Source organism: Phyllobates terribilis, unplaced genomic scaffold (genome assembly GCF_046119375.1).
Source record: "Phyllobates terribilis strain yellow unplaced genomic scaffold, ASM4611937v1 Scaffold_4__5_contigs__length_816908805, whole genome shotgun sequence".
In the NCBI taxonomy this organism is placed as follows: Eukaryota; Metazoa; Chordata; class Amphibia; order Anura; family Dendrobatidae; genus Phyllobates; species Phyllobates terribilis.
Genome location: NW_027362764.1, coordinates 570085259 through 570097356, shown reverse-complemented (window position 1 = coordinate 570097356; position 12098 = coordinate 570085259). Strand labels below are relative to the sequence as shown.

General features: G+C 43.4%; 1 protein-coding gene across 1 annotated transcript in view; it reads right to left on the bottom strand.

Annotated features, from left to right (window-relative positions):
• The window catches only part of EPB41L3 (erythrocyte membrane protein band 4.1 like 3), a 376691-nt gene extending 365053 nt beyond the window's left edge, over window positions 1–11638 (bottom strand). The window contains exon 1 of the mRNA XM_073679070.1: window positions 11427–11638. The gene's annotated coding sequence lies outside the window, so the exon portion shown is untranslated. The remainder of the gene's footprint in view (window positions 1–11426) is intronic.
• Window positions 11639–12098: the final 460 nt, after the last annotated feature.

Sequence of the window (12098 nt, the reverse complement as noted above, 5' to 3'; positions counted from 1 at the left end):
AACTGGGGTCCTGAATTGATTAAGTTGGGGTTGTCCAGTAGTGGAAAACTTTTTAAAAAAATGTGTTCAGCAATCAATGTCCTTGAAACTGGGTTTTCTAAACCAGACAAGCTCTTTAAATTAAATGGTTTCCCTCATGATTGGTCACTCTTAATGAGGACCTGTCACATATGTTTTAGTAAATACCGTACATGTATTATCCATAAGGTAACAATTTTGGCCATTTGCTAGAACACTATATTTTGCCATGCTCTGATAATTCCTCCTAGAAAAATTGACAACTGGGTGTCACCATTTCCCTTAAAAAAAAGGGCATGCCCTGATAACAGTCAGCACTGATTGTAGAAGGTCAGGATGTGTTGCGACCAAACCAGTCACTCCTGGTTGTCCATTAATCCATGAAATCGTAATAGGACTAATGTAGAAATGGCATGACACAGAGGTTTAGTAAAATTGTTATTTTATCAGAAATGCAATTATTTACTAAAACAGTCACTTAAGAGATAATTGGCAGGTCCTCTTTAAGGATGAGGTCAGACAACTGTATTACAAGCGCGAGGATCGCGTCTCAATCCTCGGACTGGCCGTCGGCTCTCCTGACCTGAAAGTGATAGCTGCATAGAAATACCTAGTGTCACACTCCGGTCAGGAGCGCTGACGACCAGTCCAAGGCTTGCGATGTGATCCTCGCGCGAGTAATACGGCCATCTGACTGCACCCTTAGGCTGGTCATACACATTAAAAACCCGAAACTCAATGATCATATGACCAAGAGCTATCTCTTCTGAGAAAATGTGTTCTCTGTGGGGAGAGGGGTGTAATGCTAGTAAATATTAATTACTGTTAAATGTTAATAATCAGTCATTGGATTTGAAAACATTTTTCATAAACCCAAATTTTGCCGACCTGTGTAATTAGCCAAAATGAGCAAATTTAGCAGACATTGATCTAATGTGTATAGCTTGCATAAAAGGTAGCACCTTGTCTGTGTGCCTACCATAAAACAACATTACTAACATAAGAGCATAAGAGTCCGGATGCCTTAAGATAACACTAAAGACACAATAAGGTGAAGTAGTTCATTCAGATCAGCTTCACAAATAGTCACCTTTCATGTTGCACAAACGAATGAATGAAAATCAGATAACATAATGGCATAGGCACCAGTAAAATCTTAAGAAAAACTTTCAAAGTCCAAATTAAATAAACCATATCTTACTCACTTAAAAAAAGTTTATGCACTCACCAAAAACATTATGTCCCCAGGTAAATCCAAGGCAAATATATGAAGACCATAATTCCAAATGGTGGTACATGGAAAAAGAGAGAAATATAGTTAGAATTCATCTACAGCACAGATCACACAGGTATTCATCCATTTATATACTTTAAAACAATATGTGGGGCTACAATTTATGACTCATCTTTTTACAAATTGAACATGCTTCATCTTTTGCCTATAAAGCACATACAAAAACAATAATGTGACAAAAACAGACAGAAAAAAGAAATCTAAGCAAAAATTATGAAAAAAAGTCATCATCCCTACCCAAAGCATACTGATGGCTCGCAAGATTCCTCAGGAAACCCCTTAATACTATTTGGGCTTTACGCCTAAGTGAGTTATGTTCTGATTGATTATCACATGGTCATTTTCTTTGTATTCAGAAAGAAAGAATTTTGTTTTATTCAAGATTCAAATAAAATGTCTCTTCCATTGCTACCCCATTTGTTGGATGTGTGATTTGTTAAAATGCCCTTCTCCTTAGTTGGTTTGAAGCATAACAGCTGCTCTCAACAATACTCAGATTCCAAGTGCCCACCTTTTTTATTGTTGGCTTATACATGCTATAAAATCTTTATAAATGGAGGTACATGAAAAATCCATACACATATAGGTGCCGAATTACAGCTCCATATAATTCAGGTCGTTTGGAGCTATGATACTTTAACATGCATGAGTTGTAGGACTCAACATTCTACCATAAGAACACAAAATCTTTATTTGCAACACCTGAATGAGTTCATCAATACTGTAATATTGTGAGACACAAAAAACGTCCAGAAAAAATGAGAGTACCCACAAATCACACTCTTGTGGACCATTCGGACTTGAATAACAGAAAAGATTTGAGATATCTGGTACTCAGCCGAGTCAACTTTTATAGTAAGTAACACAAACTGACTAATAAAAGCTGGTTACCTTATCATATTCCAGTGTTTCCCAATATTAAGTGAGCATGTGAGCATCAAAACTGGATCACTAAGTATGGAGACAAGTTCCCTCATCTTACGTTAATAGAAGCCTTCCTTTAAAACTCAACCTGTGTGGTCTTACAATACTAAAATACATGTTGTTGTTCAGTGGACTGGCTAAAACCCAAATGCAAACAGGGATACGTGCACACCCCAAACAATTATGTAGCTACTATTTATCCAGCACACTTTCAGCATAACCATAATAAATTGGTGAATGAGGGACTGTTTCTTGTTTTTATTTCTTTACAGCTCTCTTTTCATATCTTTCAGGTTTTATGTTGGACTACGTCAGAATCCCTAGACTGGATGGGCTTTTAATAAATCGATGAAAGAGGGCTAAGGTCGGGGGTGTTTTTTAAAATAAAATTTTTGTGTGTGTGTTTTTTTCTTTTAACTTACTGGGTTAGTAATGGGGCAGTCTGATAGACACCTCTCAATTACTAACCCCTGGGCTTGATGCCAGCTGACATTACACAGCTGACATCAACCCAACTACCATTCAGGGCTGTGGAGTCGGTAAGCCAAACCTCCGACTCCTCAATTTCCATGACACCAACTCCAACTCTGACTCCCTCATATATGGCTCATGTTTAAGTGATAAATTTACTGTAGCACAGATTCATCTCAGCTAAAAGTCTAGACCCTTAGATCAGGAATAGGACAGACATTTATAGGACATTTCATAACTTTCCCAAATTCTTATGAAAAAATATTCCCAACAAACTGCATTGAACTACTGTACCCAATTTATTATATATTTTAGGAGTTGAGAGTCGATTCATTGTACACCGACTCCGATTTTGACTCCACCAAAATGGACACCGATTCCGACTCCACGACTCCGACTCCACAGCCCTGCTACCTTTACCCAGATTTCCACCAAACCAAGGCAATCGGGAAGAGCCCGGCCAAGTGCCAGAATTGGGGCATCTCATGTGATGGGCCAATTTTGGGGCGGCTGTGGACTTGTATTTTAGGCTGGGAAAGACCCAATAACCAGGGACCTTCCCAGCCTGATAATATAATTATTTGTTAATTATTTATTTAATAGGTTAAATAAGGATAAACACTAGTGATGAGCGAACGTGCTCGGGTAAGGGGTTAACCGAGCATGCTCGGGTGCTTACCAAGTATCTTCACCGTGCTTGAAAACTATGGTTAAGTCGCCGCAGCTGAATGTCTTGCTGCTGTTAGATTGCCTGCTTGTTAGGCAATCCCTGCATGTGTCGCAACTGTCTAACAGCCGCAAAAAATGCAGCCGCGGCGACTCAACCATGGTTTTCGAGCACACCGAGGGTACTGCGCAAGCACCTGAGCAACCCTTAACCGAGCACATTCGCTCATCACTAATAAACAGTATATAGTGCCACATGAAAGGCACTAAATAGTGCTACTTTATTATATGTAGGGGCTTGTGACATTAAATATTTTCAGGACATCTATCTATTCTATATTGTAGTGCCGGCGTCCCTGCCCTCTGCTAGGCAGGGACGCTGTTCCCCTCACCGCTCTGCTCCGTGCCCGGCGTCCCTCTCCCGCTCTGCTGGCAGCGCGCGCTCCTTCCCGGCCACTGTGCTTAGGGCGCGCGCGCGCGCCCTCCCTCCCTCTTAAAGGGGCCGCGCGCGCCGTCCTAAGGTGTCCCCGGCCAATGGCCGGAGGACTTTACCGTATATAAGGCACCTCCTCCAAAATGGAGGTGCCCGAGCAATGTTGTTTGCACCTGTGTCTCACCTGTGCTTCAGCCCTCAGGTCCCGTTGCCAGTTACCTGCCAGTTACCTGCCAGATTCCTGCCTGATTACTTGCTACCTGCCTGCTAGTCTGAGGTCCGACGGTCTGCCTTACTAATCCTGTCAGTCTGTCTAAGGACCAGCCTGCCCGCTCACCTGGGAGCGCACATCAGCTACCTGCCTGCCTGAGGTCCGACGGTCTGCCTTCCAACTCCTGTCAGTCTGTCTATGGACCAGCTTGCCCGCTCACCTGGGAGCGCACATCTATCTGCCTGCTAGCCTACCTGGAGGCTCCGCCGTCACGTGCTGTGACCACCTGCCTGTCCAGTGACTCCTGCCCGCTCACCTGGGAGCGCTCATCTGCTACCTGTCTGTTTGCCTACCCGGAGGCTCTGCCGTCACGTGCTGTGACCACCCGCCTGTCCAGAGACTTCTGCCCGCTCACCTGGGAGCGCTCATCTGTCGCCTGTCCGCTGGTCTTCCTGGAGGCTCCGCCGTCACATGCTGTGACCACCCGTTCATCCAGAGACTCTCGCCTGCTCACCTGGGAGCTCTCGTCTATCTTCAGCCGCCACAGGTCGTACCAACCCTATACCTAGAGACTGCCCTGGTCACTTGCCGTGACCTCCAGCCCGTTCACTCAGAGACTGTCCCGTTCACTCAGAGACTGTCCCGTTCACTCAGAGACTGTCCCGTTCACCTGCTGGGACTTCCAGCCCGTCTTCCCTGGTCGCCACCCGCTCCCTTACAAGGACCGCCTCCTTGTATAGTAGCTCAGAGGTTCCGCCTCCCAGACCCATTACATATATATTTATCTACAGTATCTATCTATCTATTCTATTCTGACGGTTTGGGCTGTGAATTTACAGTACTTGGCTGATGAAATGTCGGCTTTCCTTTGTCATGTGTGCATAAAATTCGAACGGCACCCATTGTTTTGCATCGTGAGTGCAATCCGATTCTCGCATCCAATCGCAGCATGCTGCGATTTCTTCCTCTGTCCGATTCAAGCTGAGAAAAAACTCGCAGATGAGCACTGACTCATTTAATAACATTGGTCAGAGAGCGATGCGATGTTTTCTCGCATTGCTCCGTCCAATTTATACGCCAGGGTGAGCGAGCCCTTAGAGTCCTGATTGGTGGAGGTAAGAGTTCTGTAAGTAGCATTTGTACCTATCAGACATTTATATTATATACTTTCGAAGTAATATCCTTTTAATTTTTTAGTGCGGCTCCTGGATTGATTCATTATGAAAATGTGGCCCTTGGACCAAAAAAAAATTGTGCACCCCTGCTTTAAAGGCTTATTGTGGTTTCAGCAAATATCACATCATTAGGACTAGTTTTTAAGTACTGGATGTAAATAATAAAGGCTCCTATTGAAGACATCATGCAGAAACATAGAAAAATGCAAAAAAAAATGACTGCAAAAAGTATACATGAAGGCTGAATATTGTATAATGCATCTTGTGGTTATGTAGTTACACATGGGATGTTGCTGAGATTTAATTCCTGAGGACAATATTGCAACATTTGACACAACTCATGAAACTTCAGTTTCGATTTCGGCTACTACATGGGGAAGTCTCAGCCACAGCCATGTGATTTTAGTAGAACTATAGGGTTTATTAGGCTTTTCTCACAACTTCCTAAAATAAAGGAGTGTACTATGCTATAAGACTAGGGCTACGCACAGAGTTTTGGTAGCAATATTTTCTCATTTTGTTATTTCATGTTTGAAATCCACAAGTGTGCATTTAGTTGCCAACAACATGCTGAGAACTTGCAGTTTTTTATAATGCAAGTTAAAGGGGTTCTCTGAAAATAGAAAAATTAAACTTAAGGAAATGTCATTATAAATTAATTCCTCAATCTTTTAAAATAGTAAATCACAATCATTTTGTCTACGGATCTAATCACTACAGAAATAAAAATGGCCATCATCTTGTTACATTGACAGAAATCTGCCCTAAAATGTAAAGACATATGTGCCTGCCAGATTAAGCAATATGTAGCTACTACCCCTGCATTCATGTGTAGGAAGATGTCCTCCCAGTGGATATTCTATCTCATAGTAGAGATACCAGGGATGCTGAGGTAAGAAGAGGCTGCTCACACTGCTGTCCACCCTGTCTATCTGATCTAATACTGGAGATACCAAGGGCACTGAGTTAAGAAGAGGCTGCTCACAGTACTGTTCACTTCGTCTATCTGATCTAAAACTGGAGATACCAGGAGTACTGAGGTAAGAAGAGGCTGCTCACATTGCTGTCCACCCTATCTGGTGATCTAATACTAAAAATACCAGGGGTACTGAGGTAAGAAGAGGCTGCTCACACTGCTGTCCACCCTGTCAACCTGATCTAATTCTGGAGATACCAGGGTGATGAAATAAGAAGATGCTGCTCACATTGCTGTCATGTCTTTATGATCTAATAATGAAGATACCAGGGGTGCTGAGGTAAGAATAGGCTTCTCACATTACTGTCCAATCTAATATTGGAGATACCAGGGGTGAGGAGGTAAGTACAGGCTGCTCGCACTGCTGTCAATCTGATCTCATCTGATTTTATATAGGAGATACCAGGGTTCTGAAGTAATAAGAGGCTGCTCACACTGCTGTCAATCTGATCTACTACTAGAGATACAAGAGTTTTGAAGTAATAAGATATTGCTCACACTGCTGTCTGTCCTGTCTTTCTGATCTCATGATGGAGACACCAGGAGTACTGAGGTAAGAAAAGGCTGCTCACACTGCTATCCACCCTGTCTATCTGATCTACCAGAAATACAAAGGAGTGCTTATGTAAGAAGAGGCTGTTCACACTACAGTCCTGATATATGATATAGGTTATCTTCAGCTCATAGCAGCAGAGCTCCCTACTGCACGTTTACAGTCTCCTGTACTATTAACACTCAAGGACAGGTGTCTGTCAGTGTAACAAGGTGGCAGCCATTTTAATTCTATTGAAATCAATAGGAGGATGTGCAGTACCCAGCCACGGCCACTATTAGAAGACGGAGCAGCTCTGCAATTGAGCAGTTCCAGCCGGTGGCCGCCGCCGGCACTGAGGACGGCTGGTCGGCGGTGGTACCGGGTGTCAGACTCTGACTGTTCAGACATTGATGACCTATCCTGATGATAGGTTGTCAATGATAAAGTAGTGGACAACCTCTTTAAGAATGATCATATTATCTGCTTTTAGTTCTTCTCAAAGGTAACCTTAAAGGGAAAGCTAATGTATGGATGGTTATTTATCTTGCTACATCAGCACATCTCATTTCAAAGCAGATTTATGCCATAAACCATAAACAGACATCTGCACAGATAGATTACACACCATATAAAGCGGCCTTGTAAAAAAAAAATCACAAAAAAAGAAATGATTTTACATGTCACAATTTAAAGTGATTTTTCTCTCAATTTTACCTATTATCAGCCACCAGTGTAATTCATTTTAAAATTAATAGAAAAGCTGTGAGCCGAATTATGGTTCAGCGTATCGTTTTGCCGACAGCTATTTCTCCTGACTCTAACACATACATAGGAGCTCTGTATTCTCTATGAGAGAGCCACGGCCTGACTCTTCTTGAGGTAGCTATCTCCAGAAACCTAAAGAGAACGGCCGTCCTGAACTGAACATGGCGTATCATTCTCTCCTGCATCAGGGGAATCGAGAGGGCCCCATATATATTAGATTGTCAGCCGAACTCGCCTCCGTTAGTCTAAGGCTAGGGTCACGTGAGCGTATTTTATGATCCCTATATGGACCACAATGCCCGATCAAGTGGCTGTCCTCTCTATCCCTAACTCTTACTGACTCATAGGCACCTATTAGTCTATAAGGTTAAGTCGGGAGACCCAAGAATTGAGGTTTGTATACAGATAGTAATATATGCTTGTGTGAACCCGGCCTAAAGTTGGCCATACACATTAGATGGCTATCAGATGATTGATACTGTCAGCCATCTCAGCTGACTCTTCCATACACTGGGCAATCGTTCGGTCAAGAGCTCCTGTGTCCTTTAAGAGAAACACGCTGACCAATGGTTTGCTAAACATTAGTCTAATATGGATGAGAGCCTTCACTCTTAACTTGAGTAAACGTCATCATGGATTTATCAATGTATTTCAGATTAAAAAAATTTAATCTGGGGATTATAAAATGGAATAGGAAATCAGTTTCCACCAGATCATAAGGATTAGACCATGGCTTTATGTAGATATCATTTCATATACCCAGATAAGGCAAAATAAGCATTCTTCTCTTCCGAATGAAGATATGCAAACAAGGGTTAACTCGGTTGCTGGTTGTTCTATGTCTTATTAAGACGTCTTGAAGCGAATTGCTCATTTTTGCTGATCTAGATATAAACTTTGATCTGTGATCTTTCCATTAGTCATCAATGCTCACCACAACTCAACTCATGAACATCTTTAGCTCAGCTCAGCTTGGATTGTAAAGCTGCAGTGTATGCTGTGAGCCTGAGCTGGTTAATCTTTGCTAGAAGCCCCATCCCCCATACTTGGACATCTTTACGCTAGCCCTGGTGACATGAACCTGGACTACAGGAGCAGAGTAACTGCACAATACATAGCCACGCATTATGCTGCTGATCAGCAAGTTGTGGGGCACAGATAACAGAGACATGTAGGAACCCACAGCAGTACCCGCCAGGAGAAAAGCAGAACTCATCATTCCCACCCCATCTGCATACCAGACCTTTTTTCAGTTCTGCTAATACATTTTTAGGGTTATTTATATTTATTTATTTTAATACTAAGATACTTATAGACGCAATAGAAAAAGTTTTGTATCACAGAGATTGGGTGAAAAAAGGGGCACTGTGCAAAGCAGAGCTCTTCTCGCAGACTGGCGGATTCAAGGTGGATACTTACCTCTTAATAGCACGAGTTATTGGCCCGGAATTTTTTTTATTCACTTTCCTTTTTTTGCCTTGTGGTATTAATTGCCGTTTTTGGAGCCAAATTCATCAAAATGGCAAAAGCGATTCAAGAATTTGAAACAAAGCAAAAACTGGGCTTTTCCCATGTCTTAATCCGCTTTTGCGACTTTTGACACTAAAAGTTGCCATCTGGTGACAAAAGTCACAATTTCAAGGCTAAAAAATAAGAAAAAAAATATTGTAGTGGGAGCTGTCTTGATGAAGACAAGGATGAGAAGGGGAAGAAAAAATAATGAACATTTATTAAAAGAAAAAAAAGTCACAAATTGGAGCAAAAATTGCACTAAAAGTCTGGCGTGCTCGAAAATACAGGAGTGAATTTATGCCAAATTTTGCGCCTTTTTTAAAAGTCGCAACTGATAAGTCAAAAATATCTAGAATTGATAAACTCTGCCCACAAAACGGGAAACAAAAACAAAACAGGCAAGCACTTATAAAATAGACTTCAAAAAAAGGCGCAGATAGAATAATGGATAGGGTACAAATAAAAAAGAAGGTGCAAAACGAGACAATAAACCGGCGCTAAGGCAATGATGAATCGGGGCCATTGAGTTTCAGGCGCCAGAAAGCATTTTCTGGTTGCCACCCTCTAGCACTGCACATCCTATCACTGCTTGCCCAGGACCAATATTAGGCCATGGCCCCACTATCAGTATTTGGTCAGTATTTTTTTCAGGAGTGGGAGCCAAAACCAGGTGAGGAACAATCAGAGAAAAGGTATAATAGAAACAAGTCACCAATTCTGCATTTATCACCCACTCCTGGTTTTGGCTCCCACTCCTTAGAAAAATTACTGACCGAATACTGATAGTGGGGTAGTGGGGAAGCAGCCTTACACTACTGCAGGAGATACAACTCAAACAAGGTGATGGAGCTGTGATATAGAGTGCACACAGAACTGTTCTCAGTGACCATGTTATTAACCACATAGGTGCCAAAATACCATTGTGAGAACCTAACAAGATGAACAGGGGCCCAGCAGATAAGGGGCCGCCATGGTCTTCTTAAAGCAGCTTCCTACTGTCTATGAGATAGTATGTAAATTCCTAAATGAATGAATTTCATGGCTACTAATTGCTGGTGGATTGTTAGAGAAACATAACGGAGTCCTTTATGATAAGATATTGGATAACAAGGGGCCCCTATACTGTTCCTGCATAGGGCCCCTTAGTTATCTCACTCTGTCCCTGTACATTGAAGGATCAATCCCGTTTTCCTGATTTATAAACCTTGATCACTGAGTTTGCTCCGATTTGACCATTGGAGTCTACAGGTGAATGAATCTACTAATAGGAGAATCTGGTGGACATTTTTCCATCCCTATTAATACTGTATATAGCAGAAAAAAAATTAACAAGTGAGACAAAAAAAAAGCTGCAATCCCATAAATATAATAACCCTTATTTACCTTTCATTGCCTGCATGTGATAACACAAGCGCTCAGTGCAGAAACAACTGCTATTCATTGACATTTCAAAAATGAATAAATATCACAACATGTGCAATAATATCTGCAAAGTTATGAAGAAATATGCCTGTGATCGACATTTATCCCTCTGGAGAAAAAAATGTCATCTGCTCCTGATTCTTCACCAGAGCAGCTCTGGCTAACATGACAGGCATGCAAAATAACATTTACATGTGTGCGTGGATTTGTATGGTGTAGCCTTACACCGGGATGCAGAGGACGGGGGTGCGTGGCAATGCAGATGTCGCACCCCGGGCTTAGATCATGCCTTAAAACTTAAATATGTCACCAAAGATTTATAGACGATGTTCCGAAAGAAGCTCAGAGGCACGAGAAGAAATCTCATCGGAATTACCAATGACTCGGGATCAGAAAGTGATGGGATAAAAACAAGGTAGATGGGAAGGTAAAGGTAGGAAAGGCTTTCTTTTGGTAGGGGGGATATAAGGTAAAGATACTAGATGGGTGATCACTGCTACATCATCTAATATAGAGATGGAAGCTATAATACATTTAAAGGGAGCCTCCATTATTCAGGATAACGCCTGTAGGATATGTCCCAGGTGGGCACAGTAATAGGGGGGCACAGGTGAATGAGTACACATGCACTGAGGATAGACAAGTCTGGATGCCCCTTCTATGCCAATCCCACACATGAGATGATGCATGCATGCCCAGGTACATGCTGGCTACCGCTGCCTTCGGATAGTGGCCACTGCCATAGATGAAGGTCTTCCTCCCATGCAGTGATCTGTATGTATGGTCAGGAATGGTGACCATAGTAAGAGCCATGTATGGCAGCCTCCTGGCACTGGCTAGGACCTGGCATGTCAGGAATGGCACTGGGCTCCGAGTCCCATCAGATGTCCTACAGTGATGAGGATGCATGACTGCAGGATCTCTCCCAGCCGCTGACAGCCCTGTCCATCTGCAGGGATGCCGAGCACCACGAGTGGGACAGCAATGCACTGTGTCTACACTGGGGTACAGGACTGGGACTAACCTGAGGGACGCGCCGTCCAGACCTCCTCACACAAGTGACTGAAAGTCACAGCAGGCAGCGGATCAGCACACACCGGCCGGGTCTACTAGACAAGTGTGCAGGGGGGACGTGACAGCAGATCATCCACAGGTCCAGTCTCCTCACTGTCACACCTGCTAAGCTGCGCAGCCCAATGTGCAACTGCAACCCCCTTGTGTCGCGTCATGGTCCCTCCCAGTTGAACCGCTCATTGGCTGCCGCCCGGCTCTGTGGAGAAATTGGGGTTAATGAGTTGTGTGCGGCACCAGGCGATCAGTACAGTGCAGAGGCAGCCGAGGCAGGAGCACAGTTACCGAGACCGGGGGGGAGCGCCCCCTGGTGTGCGATATTACAACCACACCGACAGCACAGGACACAGCTGCGATACACTGACAGCACAGGACACAGCAGCGATACACTGACAGTGACGCACCCCCTGGGCCATGTTCAGGGGCTTACCCGGAGCCGGATCTGACAGGGGTAGTAGTCCTCATGGCGGAGACCATGTCCGTGCCCAGGGTGTCAAACTAAGTGGTTGGCAGTCTTGGTAGATGTTGTTTCAGTGTCGACTACGCCACCCGTTGATTTGCGGTCACAAGGCCGCCGCTGCAGAACAGTCCGCTGAGGCCGGTAGTATGTGTGCAGCATAGATGG